The sequence below is a fragment of the Colobus angolensis genome, unplaced genomic scaffold (genome assembly GCF_000951035.1).
Source record: "Colobus angolensis palliatus isolate OR3802 unplaced genomic scaffold, Cang.pa_1.0 Scaffold266, whole genome shotgun sequence".
In the NCBI taxonomy this organism is placed as follows: Eukaryota; Metazoa; Chordata; class Mammalia; order Primates; family Cercopithecidae; genus Colobus; species Colobus angolensis.
Window position 1 is genome coordinate 3757889 of NW_012115888.1, and position 22736 is coordinate 3780624.

A 22736-nucleotide genomic window follows, 5' to 3' on the forward strand; every position below is an offset into this window, starting at 1 on the left:
TGTGAAGAAACACATAGCTCTATCTGTGCCTACATTATGCTCCAAAATCTATTTGTAGTTCCAAAACCCAAGTCTATTTGTCTTAAGAACACATATGCCTTTATGACTTGATATGCTTAGAATTAAATATGAGATTATTTCTCAGGGTAGTGGGTAGAACAGTCCACTCTGAAAGCTGGCTTCTGTATACATCTATGTCATTTTAAGAAATCTAACTGTTAGGCAGGGCTGAGTCAGTTTCCCAGTCTTTGGTTGTGACTGTGTTTCTCTTGTGTTTCAAAAATCTAGAGAAGCCAACAAATCAACAGAACTATTATACTGAAAACCATAGGTTAGCAGGGTAATGCTTTGTAAAACGATTGTATTTCCCTTTTGGATAATCCAAGCTTTTCCCCATTTTCTCAGTCTGTTTTGTGCTTCTGTAATAGAATATCCAAGACTGAGTAATTTGTAAAGAACAGAAATTGATTCCTCATAGTTCTGGAGGCTGGGAAGTACAATATCAAAGTGCTGGCGCCACACAAGGGCCTTCATTGCTGCATCATCTCATGGCAGAAGGTGAGAAAGAATGAGAGAATGCGAGAGATTAAACTTGCAGCCTCCAGACCTTTTCCAATTGACGTTAATCCATTGAAACGGTTTGGCTGTGTCACCACTTAAATCTCCTCTTGAATTGTAGCTCCCATAATTCCCATGTGTGGTGGGAGGGACCCAGTGGGAGGTAACTGCATCATGGCGGTGGGTCTTTCTCATGTTGTTCTCATGACAGTGAGTGAGTCCTCATGAGATCTGATGGTTTCATACAGAGGTTTTCCTCATTTTGCTTAGCACTTCTCTCTTGTCTCTGCCACCATGTAAGATGTGCCTTTTGCCTTCTGCCATAATTGTGAGGCCTCCCCAGCCACATGGAACTGTGAGTCCATTAAACTTCTTTTTCTTTATAAATTACCCAGGCTTGCATATGTCTTTATTGGTAGCGTGAGAACAGACTAATACATCCATTCATGAGGGTGGAGCCCTCCAGATCTAAACACCTCCCATCAGGCCACACATTCCAACAATGTTGCATTGGGAATTAAGTTTCAAGCACATGCTTTTTGGGGGTCATGTTCAAAGCACAGCGCCCGTTAAGTCTAGGCCAGGATACTGATATTGATTTCTTAAGAGATGAAGGTGGCTATCACTTAAAATAATAGTGATGATAAAAAGAGCAACTAATACATATAGGGTATATCATTATGTTCCTGGCACTGTTTTGTGCAGTTTTATGCATATTGACTCTATGAATCTAGTCTTTTTTAACACTATGTGGGCAAACATCTACTTCTAGGCTCACACCTGAACAATCTTAGGCTACTAAAACAGAAAACAAGATGGAAGTTTGGGGTCAAAGTCTTCTTTACCTGTAAAATGCTATACTTCCCTGATGTTTTCTCTGTGCACACAGAGAATCTAGTTTGCCAGGAATCTAGTTTGAATGTGAGAATCTGGTAATATATGTTTCAACAGACAACCTGAGTATTTCGTGGGGCATGAATATCCTCAGTTGCATCCTCTTCTGCCCCATCTTTCAGAGCAATCTCCAGGGGTCTGATAGGTTGTATAGGCATTGGATTTAGGTAAAAAGTCCCTAATTTAAAACACTCTACCTTTCGACCAACTCTGGACCACCAGGTATTCCTACTGACCTCTATCTATGAACACAGGTTACCCAAGGTAGCTTTAGTGTTGATAGGAAATTCTGTCATTTTTATATTCTGTAATGGAAAGAATGTTCATTTTCTTCACAGAGTGCCTTAACATCTTACATTTATTCCAGTCTAAGATTTGTTCATCTTTCATTCAGCCTGAGCAAATACTGCTGCTAGGTAGAGTACATTTACTAAAATTTAGAAGTAAACTCCTGAGAGTCATCTAACAAGAGGCTGGGATATACAACAAGAATATGTGTCTTTATCCAAGAAAGGAGTGTTATCTCAGAGGATTTCATGGTGCCAAAACACCTCATTAAGAAAACAAACACTCTCAACCTATTCATCCTCAACCCCTTCTTTGATGCATTTTCCCAAAGTCCCTGTAGATAGCCCTCTGAGAGGGGAGGAAGCAACCCCTTTGGTGAAAGTGACCCATGCACTCTGGAGGAGGGGATCAGAGTGGGCGCAGGTGTGAGGTGGGGCGAGTCTTGGGGATGTCTCTGACGGACTCTGTCCTTTCTTGCCTGCCCCTGGGTTGGAAGTGACTAACCCTAACCTGCCGCACCATCCTAGGGAGATGTGGGGAGAGAATGGCCATGCTAAGATAGCAGTCAGAGACTGGAGGCTGGGTCTCTTCGGTATCTTTGCTCTGGGTGATTGGGAGAAGGGTCAGAGGACCTGTGTTTTCCACCGGGGGCCAGCTATCACTAGAAGCATTGCAATCCAAGACGGTGTTCTGGAAACTTCACAGCTGGGCACAGTTGTACAGGCTCCCTCCTGTTCTATGGGTCCCAAAACAACCCACCAGCTGCTTGCTTTAGCTGCATTATAGTTTATCCTGCACTGCCAAAGAACTCAGACACCTTTCCTCAAAACATACATGTCACTTCTTTAAGAATAAAAATTCATTTTGTTACAACTGCTTCAAATAAAAAATATTGAAAACATGCTGTATCTTTACCTGACTTAGAAAAAACTTACAGTGAAAAATAATCTTATTTCGATTACTTGCAATCATAATTATGAATGGTGACCATATACAATATGTGTCACACAGCCCTGTCAAAGCAAATTCAAGAGGAGAAAAGAGCATATTATCCAGAGTCAGACAGTCCTGGGTTCAAATCCAGGCACTCCCACACATATCTTCTTCATCTAAAAGATGCAGTAGTAATCCCTTGCCATGTTAAGAGATGTACACATCAAGTGTGTGCTTTGGTGCTTTGGCATATACGAAGCACTCAGTGTATGTTGGCTTCTTTCCTTCAACTACCATTCTCCTTGACCTGTCTTCCCTGCAATTTTCTCAGAATTTATAGATGTGTGGGGCTATTCCTGAAGTTATTTTATGATACCTCTAGTGAGTAACTGATGTCCAATATTTCAATATGTTCCAGGTGAAGAAGTCCATGTAGAGTGAAGTCCTTTTCTGCTCTGTACCCTAATGAAAATAAAAACAAAGCAATGATCTAGGCTTTTGTGAATGGGGTTTACCTGCCACCAGATTCACTCATGTTTCAACCTAAAAATTGGCTAAACTCTCCTGCACAGTCTATAGATGTAAGAGTTCACTTTTTTGTTAATAACTTTGTGTTAAGGAAAAGGAAAACATTATTTTTTTTTTCTTTTGAGACAGAGTCTCGCTGTGTCGCCCAGGCTGGAGTGCAGTGGCTCAATCTCAGTTCACTGCAACCTCTGCCTTCCAGGTTCAAGAGATTCCCCTGACTCAGCCTCCCAAGTAGTTGGGACTACAGGCATGCACTACCATGCCCAGCTATTTTTTTTTTTTTTTTTGTATTTTTAGTAGAGACGGGGTTTCATCATGTTGGCCAGCATGGTCTCTATCTCCTGGTCTCGTGATCCACCTGCCTTGGCCTCCCAAAGTGCTGGGATTACAGGTGTGAGCCACCGCGCCCGGCCAGGAAAACATTTTTAAAGCCATACATCTATACATGTGCAAAAAAGAGAAGAACAAAAACTGACACATATGAAGTTCCTGTTGTAAGTACTTTACAAATATTTGCTCACTTAACTCCCACGGTAGTTACATGAAATAGATATCACAGATGAGAAAAACTGAGGTACTGAGAGATGAAGTCCAAAGTCACAGTGCAGACTAGCAAGGGCTAGGGCCAGGATTTGAACCCGGGTTGTCTGGATCCAGAGGCCATGCTTTTAATCTGATGTTACATGTCATAACTTAATAGATATCCATCATAACATCATGAGTAGGGGTTATCATCAAGTAAAATTTGGAAAATACTTTAACTAGTAATGACTTTTCTGTTGTATGAAATTCACATCTTAAGGTAAGAGGTGGTTGGAGAAAAACAAGGCAATATTGGGGATGAGAGACTATATTCTGGTACTATAAACATGCCAAGTGCCATACTCAAGGGCAAAAAACCCCACATTATTTCATATTAAAAAACATTATTTCAAATTAAAATTTGGGGGATTCTGTAAGAAAAATACAACCCTCTTTGTCTTCCCTTGAAGGTGCCACCTATTTGTGGATGACTCCTGTAGAGCAAGTACCCCTCCTTGCCCACACCTTCAGCAATGATCAAGCAAGTCAGCTCTGGAGACCAATGAGCAACATGTGTCAAAAGTAGACAACTTTCATGTATGTCCATGTAAATCATGACTCTGCCCATATTCGCCCTCCATGAAAAGATTTTCTGGATGGAGGAAAAGGAAGGGTAACTAAATCTCAGAATAGTGATATTCAACTAATAATTTTGCCTCAACTGTATAGAACCTTTAACACCATAGTCGGGTGAACTGGTCCAGCCTGGCCCAGAAGCAGGTACCAGGGAGCTTGGAGTTCTGCTTCTGTGTGTCTGAATTGGATTCAATATCTGTATGTTAAAGACTTCCCCACTAGTTTTTCTACCAATGATGTCTTGATCCATCCAAAAGCTTTGAGTTGACTATTGGATTTCTGCAGCCAGACACAGACTCCCATACAGAGAACGCCGGGAGGCTCAGTACTTGTGCTCAGTACATTAAAAATCCTAACATGCTAATAAGGGTGTTATAATTAATTTTACATGTCAACATGACTGAACCATGAGATGCCCAGATAGCTGGTTAAACTGTATTTCTGGAGTGTGTCTATGAGGGGTTTCTGGAAGGGATTAGCAATTGAATGGATAGACTGAATAAAGCAGATGGTCCTCCCCAATGTGGGTGAGCACCATCCTACAACTGAGGCCTGGAATAGAACACGCAGGCTAGGAAGGTTGAATTTGCTCTCTCCTTCACCACTCATGCTGGGACATCAATCTTCTGCCCTTGACCCCCCTCGTTCTTGGGCCTTCAGACTTTGACTAGAATATACGCCATCAGCTTTCTTGTTCTCAGGCTTTCAAACTACATTGCTGCTTTCCTGGATCTCCAGATTGCAGACAGCAGATCGTGGCACTTCTCAGCTTCCATAATCGTGTGAGGCAATTACTTACAATAAATCTCATTTATATATACCTCCTATTGGTTCTGTTTCTCTGGAGAACTCTGACTAATGCAAAGGGCAATGCTTCCACTAAGTGAACATTTTGCTTAATCTGTTCATTTAAAATAAAGACACACTATGCATCTGACAAGCTCCATAAACACACTAAAAAATCATGAAGTTTCTCCTCTTTTCACATCTGGCCTTGAGCTCTGCTCACTTCCCCTGATTTCTGGCTCTCCTGGCTGCATAAAGAACCTCTCAGGGTCTTGCCCAAGGCAAAGGGTCTATGGAGACAAGAGCCAGAGCACCAGAAGAGCATTAGTGTCTCATTGGTCAACTGTGACATCATGTTTTAAATATTTGACTCTGGGGATAAGGATAAATTGAAAACATGTTTCCATTCTCAAACACCCTGTATAACACTAATTGACTCTTACTCTGTAAAATTTTTCTCCAAGTGATATCGTCAGTGTATCCATGTTTTTCCAAATGTAAGGTTTTACTTTACCCTTTTCGTATGCAAGGACGGTGTTCAGTAACTAACTGATCAACCAACTTCTCCCTATTTTATGCTTGCCAAATGTCTTTGTATTCACTAGCTATTTCAGGAAAAACACACATGAGCATGAGTATGGGCATGTGAGTATGTGTGTGTGTGTGTCCATGTGAATGTACTGATCCTGGTTTTATTAGCTTAAATATCTCAATTTAAATCCAGAACGAAGAGTGAAATGTTGCTGAAACTTTTTTATTGCTGTTTAAAATAATATATCACGACATGGCTAGTTTGAAATTCACAGAGGATCTTAGACTTGGAAGAAATAGGAAAGATCGTCTAGTTCAAAACCTTACACTGACTTTCATGTTACCAGATGAAAAGCAATTTTTAAAACTCTCAGATCTGAACCTGACGGTACCTTAGTTTGAAAAAAGCCTGCCCTGTTTGCTAGTGCTCTGTCTGTAGCTCTTTCTTCATGTTATTAAGCTTTTAAAATCTCACCTGCATATATTATACTTTGCATGTCCTTATTTCCTCTGCTTGACTGTTGCTATATCTGACAACTGTTCCTATTTTAAAGGCATCTTTTTTTCTTGTAGGCTTTTATTTTGTTCCACACTATCCATGTTCTCTTTCCTTTTTAAAGAATACTATACACCCTAATTAATTTGAATCAGAAGAAAAAAGAGAACCACAGATTCTGGCCACTCTCATGCCAACCTCACCCCTGGTAGAATGTCAAATACTTTTGTATTAGGCCACTCTTGCATTGCTATAAAGAAATACCTGGCTGGGTGCAGTGGCTCACGCCTGTCATCCCAGCACTTTGGGAGGCCGAGGTGGGCAGATCACGAGGTCAGGAGTTCAAAATCAGCCTGTCCAACATGGTGAAACCCCGTCTCTACTAGAAATACAAAACTTAGCTGCATGTGGTGGTGCTCACCTGTAATCCCAGCTACTCAGGAGGCTGAGGTAGGAAAATCACTTGAACCTGGGAGGCAGAGGTTGCAGTGAGCTGAGATTGTGCCACTGCACTCCAGAGTGGGCAACAGAGTAAGACTCGGTCTCAAAAGTAAAGAAAAGAGCGGCCGGGCGCGGTGGCTCAAGCCTGTAATCCCAGCACTTTGGGAGGCCGAGACGGGCGGATCACGAGGTCAGGAGTTCGAGACCATCCTGGCTAACACGGTGAAACCCTGTCTCTACTAAAAAATACAAAAAGCTAGCCGGGCGAGGTGGCTGGCGCCTGTAGTCCCAGCTACTTGGGAGGCTGAGGCAGGAGAATGGCATAAACCCAGGAGGCGGAGCTTGCAGTGAGCTGAGATCCGGCCACTGCACTCCAGCCTGGGTGACAGAGCCAGACTCCCTTTGAAAAGAAAAAAAAAATAGTAAAGAAAAGAAAAGAAAAAAGAAATACCTGAGACTAGGTAATTTATAAGAGAAGAGATTATTTAATTGGCTTATGGTTCCACTAGTTGTTCAGGGAATATCCTAGCATCATCTGCTTCTGGGGAGGCCTCAGGGAGCTTTTACTCATGGCAGAAGGTAAAGCAGGAGCAGGCGTATCACATGGCCATGGCCAGAGCAGGAGCAAGGCAGCGTGGGTGGCAGGGAAGAGAAAGAGAGAGAGAGAGAGAGGGAGGGAGAGATAGAGAGAGAGAGAGAGAGAGAGTGGGAAGTGCTGCACACTTTTAAATGACCAGATGTCACAAGAACTCAGAGCTAGAGCTCACTTATTACCAAAGAGATGGTTCAAACTATTCATGAGGGATCCACTCCCATGATCCAAACACCTCCCACCAGGACCCACCTACAACACTGGGAATTACATTTCCACATGTGATTTGGGTGGGGACAATTCTCCTAACTATATCAGCTTTTCATGACTATTGGATGCTATCATGAGATAATTAAGTTTATCATTTACCAGGGTATCCAATGATGACCACATTTAGCCTTAGACTCATTATTTTCCCTAAGGAGCATCGAGGGAAAAAAGTCCCAGTGCAGTGGCTTGCAAATGGAAGGTGAAATAACCCTGTAGTTAGCTGGGACTTTGTCACCAAACCCCCATGAGAAGTGCTGATAATATAGTTAAGCCATATGGAGAACTCCTAACAAGCCGCTTTACCTTCAAAGCCCAACCCAAATCTGCAATTCCATGTTTATAGGAAAAGGACTATCCAATGTGCATGAAGTAGGCCCAAGAGGCATAGAACCTGAAGCAGATATTGAGATCCAGGCCTATCTTACCTGTCTAGGTGGGAGTGGGGATGTCCACACGTTTGAATTTAGCTCCTGAAAAGGGCCACTTCTAGAAACAGAAAGAGAATTCACGAATGTCCTGGAAACTGATAATACCGGTTAATGTTCTCTTTGGGGATAGAAAAAAATGTCTAATTCTGGAAGTCAGAGTAATGTAATGGGGGCTAGGGAAGTATTGGAGGAAGCGAGGCCTATATCAACATTTTAAGCTACTTTCAGGTCCTTTTAATGCTAAAATACAAAAACTAGCACAGTTTTAGCAGTAGGGAGCCTTAGACAGTGTCCTTTCCAGCCTGTCACTGGGTGGATAGTATCAGCTCTGAATATAAAGTATACTTTTTTTTAAACTTAATTTGTTCCTTAATTTTTTAAAACGATTTTTTTCAAAATTACAAAAACCACACAAGCCTGTATAATCAAATAGAAAGATATCAAAAAGCAAAGCAAATTATTCCCCAGTAACCCACCCACACAAATGGCATTCCTTTCCATTCTGCTTCTGCAACTACTTCACATATGCCCAGATTTTACTGATTGATTGATTTCTACTAAAGTGGGGTCATGCTACATACAGACTTGGCAATTTGCCAGTTAATAATAGTCTGTTATTTAGCGATATTTCATGGTTACCTCTCCAAATGGGTAGCTTTAGTTTTAACTTTATCTTTTTTTCCCCTAATATCTCTATGAGTTTACATACACAAATGTAAGTAAATACCTAAATGTGTTTGCATGTATGTGCTATTTTCTTCTTTTTTATTCACCTCACGTCTGCCTTCTTCCTTTTCCACTCTACCTGCAACACCCCCACGGCCTGCCAAACCACTGCAGTATCCACCTGATGTACATCTTTTGGTGCAGTTTCCATATTTATAAAACTACATCATAAAGTGTGCTTGATAAATAGACATGTATGTGCATGATTTTATTTAAACAATTTTGGTCTCATTAAGGAACAAGTTCACTTTTAAGGCAACATTATGGTGATGGAATAACTTGGTGAATTAGAAAGAGGAATTCTGTATGTTCATAAAATCCATGTTTCTCTTAGGTTAAAAATTCGAATACAAGATTGCTAAGAACTTGGCTTATTTAAGGTGAAACAGGAAGGACTCTATTCTGATGTAAGAATACATAATATGTTTCATGAGTTGCCAGGAAAGAGAAGCTGCCATGACATCGGTCCTCAAAGCAGGTCATTTGCAAACCTCTGCTTTGTGGGAGAAAATCCTTCCTCATCAGCCAATTAGCTCCAATTAGGAACTTTGGATGGTAGTGAGGGGAGTGTGAAAAAAAAGTTAATGTGAATTGAGTGTCCACAACATAAAAGGCATTTTGACATATTTTATTTCATTTAACTTTCAAAAACCCTGTGATGTAGACATTTGCATCCTCATTTTATAGACAAAGAAACTGAAGATTAAAAAACTTAAGCAATCTTGTCCAAGATGATATAGCTCGTAAGTGATGGAAATGACATTTCAGTGGGGTCTGTCTGGCTCCAAATACCATATTATGTCTGGTACATCATTGCTGTTATCTTCAGTGAATAAAATGCCTCTTCTGGTACTACTCTCATCAATATCGGAACGGGGATGAGCAAGCCTTGGCATGAATGCCAGCGAAGGTCAGCTGAGGTCATGGTCTTACTGTCTGAGCTCTTTTCCTTTATCTCTCTTCCTTTTCTACATTTCTTTCTTTTTTTCTGCATTGAAGACTACCAGGGCCATCTAAGAGGATTCACAGAGTAAAATAGGAATGCAGGGAAAACTTGTCTTCCTCCAGCAGTCGTCCTTGTTCCCCACCCCACCATTACTTGACATGTCTCATCCACAGTGATGGAAATGACATTTCAGTGGGGTCTGTCTGGCTCCAAATTCCAGGTTATGTCTGGTACATCATTGCTGTTATAAAAATGCCTCTTCTGGTACTACTCTCATCAATATCGGAATGGGGATGAGCAAGCCTTGCCAGGAATGCCAGTGAAGGTCATCTGAGGTCATGGTCTTACTGTCCAAGCTCTTTTCCTTTATCTCTCTTCCTTTTCTACATTTCTTTGTTTTTTTTTTTCTGCATTGAAGACTACGAGGGGGCCTCTAAGAGGATTCACAGAATAAAAGAATAATACAGGGAAAACTTGTCTTCCTCCAGCAATCGTCCTTGTTCCCCATCCCACCATTACTTGACAGGTCTCATCCACAGATGGCTGGCTGGACACATAATCCACATTATCACACTAAATGAGAAGGTTAGGAAAGTGCCCTCTCTCTCTGGGACTCATTTGATGACTGTTTTCTGTAGAATATGATGGAGCAACGCTAGTGGTGGTGACTTCTAACTAGACTAGATAAAAGGGCTAGAAGAGGGGAAGTATTTTGGGAGGACAGTTCCAGGGAAACTCACTCCTGGGCTCCACCATACTGCCAAATTGTAATTGTGAGTAAGGACCACTTTAGGCTTAGCCTCAATCCTGACAGCCAGGTCAAAAACAAGATCTTTGGAGCTACTCTTCAGACATTGATGGTGCAACAGAGACGGCCAGCTGGTCACCAGAGCAGACAGCACTTTTCTCCAATCTTCTTGCAGTTCAGTATGTCCACACGTGGTAAATTTAGGGAATTTTTTGGGGGGCTTTGAGTTGATGCAGTAATGGGTTAAGACTTTGCAAGGTGTTTGGGTAGAGTGAATGTTTTTTGTATGTGGGATATATGTGAATTTTTGGGGACCAGAGAGCAGACTATGGTAGACTGAATAATAGCCCCCAAAGATATCCAGGCCCTAATTTATGAAATCTGTAACTGTTATGTAGCAACAGAAACTCTGCAGATACAACAAAGTTAAAAATCTTTAGGTGGAAGGTTTATCCTGTGTTGTCATAGTAGACACTAAATGCAATCACAAGTGTCTTATAAGAGAGAGGTTAAAAAAGATTTGCCAAAGAAGAAGAAAGCATGGTGACCACCAAAGAAAGAGGCTTACATCACTGGCTTTGGAGACAGAGGTGGGGGCAGGAACAAGGAGGGGTCAACAATGTAGCCCTAGCAGCTGGCGAAGGCTGAGCACAAGTTTTCCCCCGTCCCTCTAGGGTGAACGTGGTTCTGCCAGCATCTTGATTTCAGCCCAGAGAAAGTGATTTCAGATTTCTGACCTCCAAAATTGTAAAAGAATAGATGCATATTGTTTTAATCCATGGTATTTGTGGCAATTTCCAACAGCAGCAACATGAAATTGATACACCATGTGACTGAATGTTAGCGAAGGAATTGTGTCCAGATTGGGCAGACTTTCAGGTCAGATCTGTAAAAACTACCCAAATGGTCTTCTAAAACCCTTCCTGACTGGATGCAGGAAACCCCAGCGACTGTAGAAATCACACATTGAAGATGGCAGAGCTTCCTGAGGCCTGAAATTCCTGTGTGGAGAAGAACAGGACTTTTTGACTTAGAACTACTCAGCAAGAAATAAACTGCCACTATGTGTGAGCTATTACTCCTTTTGTGGTTGATTTGGTACAGTGGTCTGTGTGACCCTAACTAGTACAGCCGATGCATGCTTTCTTCAACCCACAGTATCGCTCTTTTACTGATTGATAGATTTATTTGCGTCCTTCCTGGGCAAAGCCAGGCATGGCCCTCGCTGAGCAAAATTCTTGAGATAGCTGATCTTACCAGGGATGCACACAAAATTGTGTTTTGTGTTATTTTTACCTATGCTGGCACTGCTCCTGAGAATATACACGCAGAGGAGGCTGATGGTCTGAAGAAGCATTATGGCATTTTATAATTGTCAGTTGGATGTTTACTATGGGGCATTTCATATTCCACAGGGAAATGGCAAAAAGTGCAAGACTATCTATTATCTATCTATCTATCTATCTATCTATCTATCTATCTATCTATCTATCTATCTATCCATCCATCCACCTACCTCCCTACCTATCTACCTACCTACATACCTATTTATCTGTTTATCTATTCCATTGCTGCTATGTATTCATTTTGATTCTCAACTGAACCTAGATACTTAGATACATATATAGACATGTAGGTATATGAATATGTGTGTTGTGTATGAGTGTGTGCAGATTCTTAGAGCAGTGTCTAGCACCCTGTGTTGTATGAGTGTTCACCATTATTATGATGAAGACAGAGGACATTCAAGGTGCTATAAAATTGCATAGCAAGAGAATATAATTTTATCTAGGGTTGAAAAATGCCTCCCACAGAAAATTTTCTTCCAAGCTGATACCTGAAGATCAGAGGGAGGGAAGGCTACAGCTAGATAAAACAGAATATGCAAAATCTCTGAGACAGGAAGGAGCGCAGTGTTGTAGAAAGAAAAAGCAGTTCATTGTGTCTGGTGCAGCATGAAGGGAAGGGGAAAAGGCAAGAAGAAGCCAGAGGGTAAGTGAAGACCAAAGGTAGAGTAAAAACCACATGGTATTTATATATACTATTCGCAGTCACCAAGACAGGCTACAACAAACCACAAAACTGATTTTTTTTAAAAAAATAAATAAATAACAATAATTGATAAACCAGTATCTTCAGAACTGTTATGTCGAATGATACACACAGAAAATTTGGTGGACTCAATTTGTCTTTCTGGTTTGTTTTTGGCATTTCTAAATTAAACATAACAAACTAAAAGTTACTGAAAAAGAAAAGAAGAGCAAGACCAGCCTCCCACAGCATTTCCCTTCCCCGCCACCTCATGATGTGAGTGCGAGGGAGCAGCCCTGTCCATCTAGCAGCACCTCTGTGGCTGAGAGACTGTTCTGGGCCAGGAGAGAACTGCCCATCATGTTGACCATGCAAAGAAGGAAACTTCAGCTCGTGCCGATTTACTTGTCCTCCAACCCCATCTCTCTTCAGTGAGTTCCTGGGTTGCACCATGCACAGTGCACTCCAGGAAATGGCTCATTGACCTGAGCTAACCCCAGCTTAGGAACTCAAAGATGTAAAGGGCACTTCGCTGGTCTAAAAGCCAGCAGAAAGGCTTTGCAATGTCATGCAGAGCAGTATCTGAGAGGAGCTGGCCTTGTTTTTCCTATGGGAACTGAATCGCCCCCCATGGTCTTGCAAACACCTGCTTAGACACACAGCTGCAACCCACACGCACTCCTGACCGTGGCCATGGTTGCTTTACGTTTCCCAGCTGGAGCATCACGTGTTATTTCAGTACTGGGAGCCTGTGTTCTGCCTCAAAAAAAAAAAAAAAAATAATCAATGCTTTCGATTTTCATAGCATCCCCATTGTGTAATTTTGTCTGCTCAGTCTATAATTTGGGGTAGTTTGATTTCTGTCAAGAAGACCTGGAGCTATTTTCCCTTTTTTCTTTAAGAACAATTGCTGAACTTCTACTGAGACTGCTGTAGAATTGATTTTTCTATTAAAGAAAAATATTGTAATAATCATTGTAATAATCATTATTTGCTCCAGGTTGACATTTGGGCTGGATGAAGCAACTCAAAAGTGGGTTGGAAGATTTAGGTTTTTTTTAAGTTCATAAAAAAACACTTTGAAATTGTCCAAGTGTTTTTGCGAATAGTAATTGTTATTGCTGTTGTTCACATGATGGCCATTTATCAGACCTTCCACAGACTGGGGAAGTTGCAATTACTGAAATGTGCCATGATTTTAACACTTATGTGTCAACCTTGACCGGCCAATGTCAAAGGAAAAAATCAAACAAAACATTCTTTATGTGTTCAAAGAGGTGGGAGTCCTGCTTTTTAAGATGATAGACATCAGTGTAGATTTCATAGCTTAAAGGAATTGCTTTCAGAATCTGAAGGAGGAAAGATAATTAAAAGTTAGAGTGCCTATTCTGGATACAGTATAGCATCAGTAATAAACCTATTCAAAAGAATGCTTTTTATAATTACCATGTGTATGCATTGGAGTGAGAGAGAGAATGTAGCTTATTACAAAATACTGGTTACTACCATGGGTCTCCCTGCTTGTTTGAATTGGTGATCACTGAGCAAATGAAGAGAGAGTTGAAGATGATTAGTAGGTGAAATCTTGGCTTTGCGAGATGTTAAATAATGTTCCTGCTTTTTATAGATGAGATCCTTTGTTTCTCTGGGGACTTTTGTGACATTGATTACGGAATAAATTTTGATGATTCTCATGAGGAATAAAGGCCAGGCTAGTCAGAATTCATCCTCTACTTAAGAAAAATGATGCAATCATTTTATCTGATCAGATATTAAATTCAGCTGGAAAAGTTCAAGCTGAAAGCTTCCATCTCCTGGCACTGTGGCATCTGTGACCAGCATTTGCCACAGAAGAGGCATATCTACGCTGCCCATGTGGACATCACTCTGAGGGAGGACTTTGTTTTCACCTTAGCTTGATAACTTTAACTGAGAGCTGACCTTGCCTCTCCAAAGGACGTCACCCACTGTTGTTGCCAGGCAGGGTCAGAGTTGCACAGTAGGTGCTGCTGGAGCCCAGCCCCCACCAGACCCTCTGTAAAGACCTAGAATAATGTCCATTCAAATTTTTGACATTGGAGTTCGGAAGAATTTTAGCAAGTGTCTGCATGCTTCTTTATTTAAAAAAATAAATAAATAAATAAAGCTGGATGGTAAACACATTCTGCTTTGCAGGCCTTGTGTCTGAAACCATATGTTGATCACAACACTTAGCGCTGAGGGTGAAGGAGGAATAAGAGGAAAAGAGCCTGGATCTCCAACAGCCTGGAGCCCCCCGCACTCTGCACCACTCTAATTTATGGGAAAGAGAAACACTCTTCTAAATTTCTTAGGTCATGGATATTTTGAGTTTAAGGTCCCTCTTTGTCTAATCTATTCTCACTAATACAGGCCCCTAAATTTTTACTTACTGTACAGTGAATGCCTATATTAGTGAGAAATGTAAACTGATCCTATATTCTATCTTACTTTGATTATTCCTTCACTTTGAATGTAGCGAAAAGGCAGAGATATTACAGCATTTCCCAGCAAAAAGTAGAGAATAAGATGAGAAAAGACATTAACATAAAAAGAGCAAGGTTGGTGCCCTGAGTAAATCACATAGGGCTAGGGTTTAAGTAGCCCCAACCCCAGCTCTGCTACAAGAGCCTATTGATTATTTGTACCCAGTGGGCCACATATGAGTTAGAGGTCTGGGATGCAAGAAACTAAAAACCAAAATAAAAGCATAAGAACAAAAAAACTAAAACTTTGACTGACTTAAGCAGATAAATATTTTATTAAGAAGACATGAGGTAGCTCTCGGGACAACCAGGAAGGGCATAGAACAAGGCTTGGAAAATGCTCAGGAACATGAGGTCCTGGCAACAACTAGGACGGAAACCAAACCATGCAACAAAACCAGTCAGGAAGGACACCATTGCTGCTGCCAGAACTGAGCAGGAATACTGCATTGCAGCATCAAGCCTGGAGCTCCTGAAATCACAACTGCCACCGCCCACCATCAGAAGGGAATCTCCCTGCCTCTTTACATCTCAAGCTCCCAATTCAGAGTTTGGGACAGGTACCTCTGATTAGTGCTGCCTTGGTCATGTGCCCATACTTAGCTGCAAGGGAGGCTGAGAAGGTGAAAGTTTGAGGTTTTCAGCATCTAGAGTGAAAATCAAGCTTTGCTTCCTGCTGAGACTCATGAGCTGAGGAATCTCCCATTTGTAAGGGGGCTTCAGATGCCCAATAGCTACAGAGAGAGAGAGAGAGAGAGAGAGAGAGAGAGAGAGAGAGAGAAACTTTACCATAAGAGTCAATTTCCTCTTCTGCAAAATGAACAGGTCTCCAAAGTTGTTCTAACTTTTCAGACATTCTGATTCTATAGCAGTAACACCTAGATGCTTATGCATATTGTGAATATGTTTCTTGTCATATTTTTAAAAATGTGGGAGGAAAAAAATATGGGAGGAAGCAGCTCATAGAGCTTATGCTTTCTGAACTCCTTGGATCTGGCCAAGAATCTTGATAGCAAGTAGGTTTCATTTTGCATGCTAACACCTATTGATTGATTGCAGTTTCCAAAACTATTATGCAAAAATAATTTAGAGAATGACTCTATGTTCACCAGGAAAGACAGTCTGGATCAATTAGCAGGGACTTCCATGCAGGGGTAAGAGTGAGGGAGGGCACCACCTGTGTGACCCATCTACAAATTGTAGCCAAACTCAGAAATATTAGGGGCCAGAGCCTCTCCTCACATTGTTCTTTCTCACCAAAGAGGGAGCTACAAGTGCGAACCAGTCCTTGAGGAGAGCTTCAGATCGAGGTTGAAAGCAGCCAGGACTCTGCCCAATAGGGACAGAGGGCCAGTACTCAGCCAGACCAATTGCCCCACAGTTCTGCAGCCAGCACAGTCACACAGAGCCTCCAGGCCGTCAGTCATAGTGTAGACACTTGTCCAGACAAGTGACCTTAAGTGACCTCAGCAGAGACATTTTAGAAGACCTTGGTATCATGATCAAGGCCAGCTTTGCTTGCACTGGGGAGTTCTTTACCAAGAACACAAGTCCTGAGGTGATATCGCTCCGTGGTGGATTTCAGAGAAAATGTGAATCTGCTGAGTTGGAGGGAGGCTGGAGAAGCAGATTCCCCCCCCCCCAAAAAAGGATAAAATTCTTGGCTTAGAAAACTTTGGGGACTCTCCACACAATTTTTTTTGCTCTTGGTGAATTCTGTATTCCCTTCCAATTCGTCTGCCTAATCCACTCTTGGGTTTGGTCCCTCTGGGATGAACTAACTTGGTTCATCAGAATGGCAGGCACACCAATGATGCAGAGGACAGCTAGCATCCTGTGATTTGGCACATGGATCAGTCATTAGTATTCATCTAAATACCCAGCAGGAATGTGAGTGTGTCCTGTGGCAGTTGGTTGGAAATGTGAGATTCTGGTAGCAAAGGCAGTGGAAGCTTTAATCATTGGCAATCTTCACTAGCTAAGGCTCCCCACTAATCAGGTGTGAGTCTTAAATAGATAGAATCCATCTGTTAAGGGAGATTAGAAATATTTCCCAATAAATAGGCTCTGGATGTGACCAAATCATGAGGGAGTTAGGGAAGCAAATTACGAGATTCTGGAAGCAGTTAAGAAGGAGTGGGTTTTGGGGAATCCAGATCCCCAATGGCTTTGGCTTCAAAAATTAGTCGCTTAAAAAGACTTTTTATTATATTTCTGGCTCGCCACAAAGGATAGAGAACATTATAAACAATTGTGTGTCAACTATCCAAGAAAAAAACCACACAGGTTCCAGGGCATTTGCAGGTAAAGCATCATATATAAGATGTAAAGTTCTTCTCATTTCTAATCTCTTCATATAAAGAATGCATGAATGCAAATCTCAGTGCAAGTATTTGAGCTACACAAGATTCTTTCTCATTGTATAGTCCCCTCTCTTTACTGGTTTTGAATGACTTTTGTTTGTTTCTAAAAGTCACATCAGCTCTGAGAAGATGATGGTTTTACTCTATAAAGGGATGTTGAAGGGAAAACATTACATGCTCTGAAGGCCATTTTAGTGATGAGATACCAAAGAAAGTTTGCTCAAAAGCAGTATCATTGGAATCAGGGTATAAATCTCCAAGGTGGTGACTTTGAGGGGATGACAGCCACTTACTTGACTGTGTAAATTCTTGAGTGGCCAGAAACAACCATCACATAATTTTATAGTCAGTATTATTGTCAAAGCCTCCATGGAAGGAGTTTCTATAAATTTTCACAGTAATATTTGTAACTCTTCCTGCAGGGACATTCCTTTTTATGTCAACTTTAAACCTATTCTCCTGCAATTCAGCTGATTACATTCTGCTTGACCCTGAATCATAACAATAGCTATCATTCAAATCTCAAAATGGCTCTCCACCTATGAGGTGGGTACTATTATAGGCCTTGTTTACAGATTAGCAGCATCAGGTTTAGTGAGATTAAGCACTTTTCCCAAAGTCAAACAATTAGGAATGAAGAAAGCTGAAGATTCACACCCCTGACTGAGCCCCTTAACCATTGTTCTTCAGAGTCCCATGGCAAGAAATGACTTCTCAGACACAAAAGCTCATTTTTTCATGGAGGTGAAATGGATACACATTTCTCCAACACATAAATTGAGCCCATTTTTGATTGGGTTGCTATGGTCTCAGATTCCACCAGGTCTTCCAAATCTTATAAAAGTGAGTGGTCTAGGGCAGAGCCGTACATAGAATATGTGTCACATATTCAGAGTGAGCTGTCATCTCTAACCATGGTTTCCCTAGAGAAGCTTAACTCCAGCTCCTTGGACATAGGTGGATTTGGTTCCTTGGCATCAGTTGCTAGGTGACTCACTGCATCAGTCAGCCAGAATTATAGACGCAAGGCAGAATACAGGCATACCTCATTTGATTGCACTTTGCTTTTTTTTTTTTTAATAATTGAAGGTTTAGGACAACCCTGTGTCAAGCAAGTCTACTGATGCCATTTTTCCAACAGCATGGGCTCACTTCACGTCTCTGTGTCACATTTTAGTCATTCTCACAAAATTTCAAACTTTTTCATTATTACTATATTTGTCATGATGATCTGTGACCAGCCATCTTTAGTGCTCCTATTGTAGTTGCTTTGGGGCATTATGAATCATACCCATATGAAACAGAAACTTTAACCCATAAATGTGTGTTCTGACTGCTCCACTGACCAACTGTTTCCCCATCTCTCTCCCTCTTCTCAGTCATCCCTATCCCCTGAGACACAAAATATTGAAATTATGCCAATCAATAAGGCTACAATAGCTTCTAAATGTTTAGGTGAAAGGATGAGTGGCATGTCTCTCACTTTAAATCAAAAGCTAGAAATGACTAAGCTTAGTGAGAAAAGTATGTTGAAAGCCAAGATAGGCTGAAAGCTAGGCCTCTTGAGTCAAATAGTTAGGTGAGTTGTGAATGCAAAGAAAATGTTCCTGAAGGAAATTAAAAGACCCATTCCAGTGAGCACACAAATGATATGAAGGAAAACAGCTTTCCTGCTAATACAGGGGAAGTTTTAGTGGTCTAGAAAGAAGATCAAACTGGCAACACTCCCTTAAGTCAGAGCCCAATCCAGAGCATAGCCCTAACTGTCTTCAATTCTTTGAAGGCTGAGGAGAGATGAAGGAGTTGCAGTAGAAAAGTTTGAAGCTAGCAGAGGATGGATCATGAGGTTTAAGGAAATAAGTGACTTCCAGAACATGAAAGTACAAGATGAAGCTGTAGGTGCTGATGTAGAAGGTGTAGCACGTTACTGAGAACATCTAGCTAAGATCACTGGTGAAGGTGGCTACATTAAACAACAGATTTTCCATGTAGATGAAACAGTCAGTGCCTGGCTTCAAAGCTTGAGAAGACAGGCTACCTCTCTTGTTAGCGGCTAATGCAGCTGAGGACTTTAAGTTGAAGCTAATGCACATTTATAATTCCCAAAATCCTAAGGTTCTTCAGAGTTATATTAAATGTATTCTGCCTTTGCTCTGTAAATGGAACAACAAAACCTGGATGACAGCTTATCTGTTTACGATATGGTTTTTTTGAATATTTTAAGTCCACTGGTAAGACCCACTGCTTAGAAAAGAAGATTATTTTCCAAATTCTATTCCTTATTAACAATGCACCTGGTCACTCAAGAGCTCTGATGGAGATATAAAAGGAGATTAATTGCTGTTTTCATGCCTATTAACACAACATCCATCCTAAAGCCCATGGATCAAGGAATAATTTCAAATATCTAGTCTTATTATTTAAGAAATACTTTTTGTAAAGCTACAGCTGCCATAAATAATGATTTCTCTGATGGATCTGGGTAAAGTAAATTGAAAACCTTCTGGAAAAGATTTACTATTCTAGATGCCATTTTAAGAACAGGCATGATTCATGAGATTAGGTTAAAATAACAACACGAATAAGAGTTTGGAAGAAGTTGATTCCAACTCTCATGATGGCTTTGAGGGATTCAAGACTTCAGTGTGGAGGAAGTCACTGCAGCTGTAGTGGAAAAAAGCAAGATAACTAGAGTTAAAAGTGGACTGTGAAGCTGGGACTGAATTGCTGCAATCTCATGGTAAAATTTGAGTAGGTAAGTAGTTACTTCTAGGTAAGCAAAGAAAGTGGTTTCTTGAGACGGAAACTACTCCCGATGAAGATGCTATGAACACTGTTGAAATGAAAACAAAGGACTTAGAATATTCAATAACCATATTTAATAAAGCAGTGGCAGGGTTGAAGAAGACTGACTTCAATTTTGAAGGAAGTTCTACTGTGGGTAAAATGCTATCAAATATCATCACCTGTTACAGAGAAATCTTTTGTGAAAGAAGAAGTCAATCAATGTGGCTAAACCTTATTTTAAGAAATTGCCACAGTCACCTCAGCTTCCAGCAATCACCACACTAATTAGTCAGCAGCCATCAGCATCAAGGTAAGACTGTTTACTAGCAAAAAGATGATCATTTGCTGAAGACTCAGGTGATCACTGACATTTTTCATTTAAAAATATTTTAAATTAATATTTGTACATTTTATGCATAATGCTATTGCACACTTAATAAACTATAGTATAGCGTAAATGTAACTTTTATAGGCACTGGGAAGCCAAAGAATTTGTGTAATCACTTTATTGCTATATTTGCTTTATTGTGGTATTCTTGATTCAAACTCACAGTATCTCTGAGGTATGCCTGTAGGGTCTAGATTTTCTGTCATGCATATTTAGAATCTGCCCCTGGAATACAACAAGCTTGCATTAATAATTTGCTGAGAAAATCTCAAAGGACAAACTACAAAGGTCAATAAATGACAGAGCCTTAATTGGTTGGGATTTCACCCAACATATCAGTTTTACAATGTTAACAGCTACTCCCTATCAGCACCATAAACACTCTCTCATTTTTTGGGAAATATACAAACCTGACTTTCCAACCCTACCTTTCCATCCCCGCCCCAGTTTCAGATGAAAACCGAAAAGCACTTGGAAACTTCTCTGGTTTGATAGCTTATTTAAATAGCTCTTGTTTCTAGGCTTTTGTATTTTGAGAAAGGTTTTTGTAACAGCCTCCCCACATCCCAGTCATTTTAACTAAACTTCCTCTGGACATGAGTGTTCTCCTTTCACTTCAGTTTAATTGGAGAAGTTTGAAGTGTTGGTCCAGATTTTTCACTATCCTGCTGTATGACAATCAACATTGGCCATGGCCAAACATTAGGCGGAAAGGCCTTCCTTGACCCTGGTCTTTGGAATTGGTTATGTGACTTTCATTGTCTGTATTTTTTTTATTGCTGTCATAACAAATTATCACAAAGATATTAGCTTAAAACAACTTCCATTTATTATCTCATAGTTTCTGTAGGTCAGAAGTTCAGTGGTCTCTACTGCGTCCTCTGCTTAGGATCTCATAAGGCCTAAATCAGCAGGGCTGGATCTTTTATGTAGGTTTAAGGATATGAATCCACTTCCAACCTCACTCTAATTGTTGGTTGAGTTCAGTTCTTTTAATGTTAAGACTGATCTCCCTTTCTTGCTAGCTGTCACCAGGAAGCCAGTATTTGGTCCTATAGGCTATGTGCATTTCTTCCCATGCTTTCCATGTGGCCTCTTCCAACAATGGTGGGTTGTGTTCCTTTCACACTTCAAGTCTCTTTGACTTCTCTATGGCTGCATCTTTCTCATTCAAGCTGGAAAAAGTTCTCTGCTTTTAAGGACACGTGATTAAATTGAGTCCACTCAGACAATCCTAGATAATTCCTCTATTTTAAGGTTTACAATATTAAATACATAATATTAATTACATCTGTAAAGTCCCATTTGCCATAAAATATGACATACTCACAGGTTTCGGGAATTAAGGTATAGACATCTTTGGAGGTCATTCTGACTACCACATTGACCAACGGGGTATTAGCACAGGACATGCAGGCAGAGGCTTGAAATATGCATGCAAGGATGATTTGATCTCTGGTTCCTCACTCATCACCCTAAGAATAACTTCCCTAGGTAGCTGATGACCCTTCACTATGGGTCCCAGAATAAATACATTTGGAAGAATTCTGAGCCCAACATGTAAGAAGGAAGCAAGGGCAACTCAATCAGCAGCTAGAACCAGAGCCACCCAGCTGAGCCCAGTTTGTATTAATCCATCTGCTCTGAGTCAACCTACAGACCTGTTATCCTAAAAAGAAACACTTACTATTGCCTGCCACTGAATCTGAGGGACTCAGACTTATTGCGGCAATTGCTCACTGATACAACAACTGACCTTAAAAAGTAAAGCAAAGTATCTCTTTTTTTGTGTTATTTTCTACACCCAATATAAGTTTCATTTCAAGATCAGTTCCAATTCTAAGTTATCCAAGAATCTGAGCTTTGTTACTGTAAAAAGGCCCTGGGTAAGGACAGAAAACTTGGACTGAAATTCTGGCTCTACTTTTGGCTCACGTGATTTTGCATAAGTTATTTACTCTGTATATGTCTTGAAATCTTCATATATTAAACCAAGATAATAAATCGAAGCTCATAGAATTATAGTAAAAATTAAATAAAATAGTAAATTTAGTCACTCAACTCTTCTTTAGTATAGTCATGAAACTAATTCTTATTGAGTTACTACCATTAGTCAGGCATTATGTTAAGAATTGAGGAACCAAAGATAATTAAGACAAATTTGCGTATATTCTAGTGATAAGAGCATTTTATAAATGTTAAAGCAGCCTACAAACCCAGGGCATCATTGTGGTGGTGGTTCTTTCTTCCCACCCCATACCTCTTCCTCCTCTGCCACCTTCTTCTTCTTCTCCTTCTCCTTCTCCTTCTCCTTCTCCTCCTCCTCCTCCCCTTCCTCCT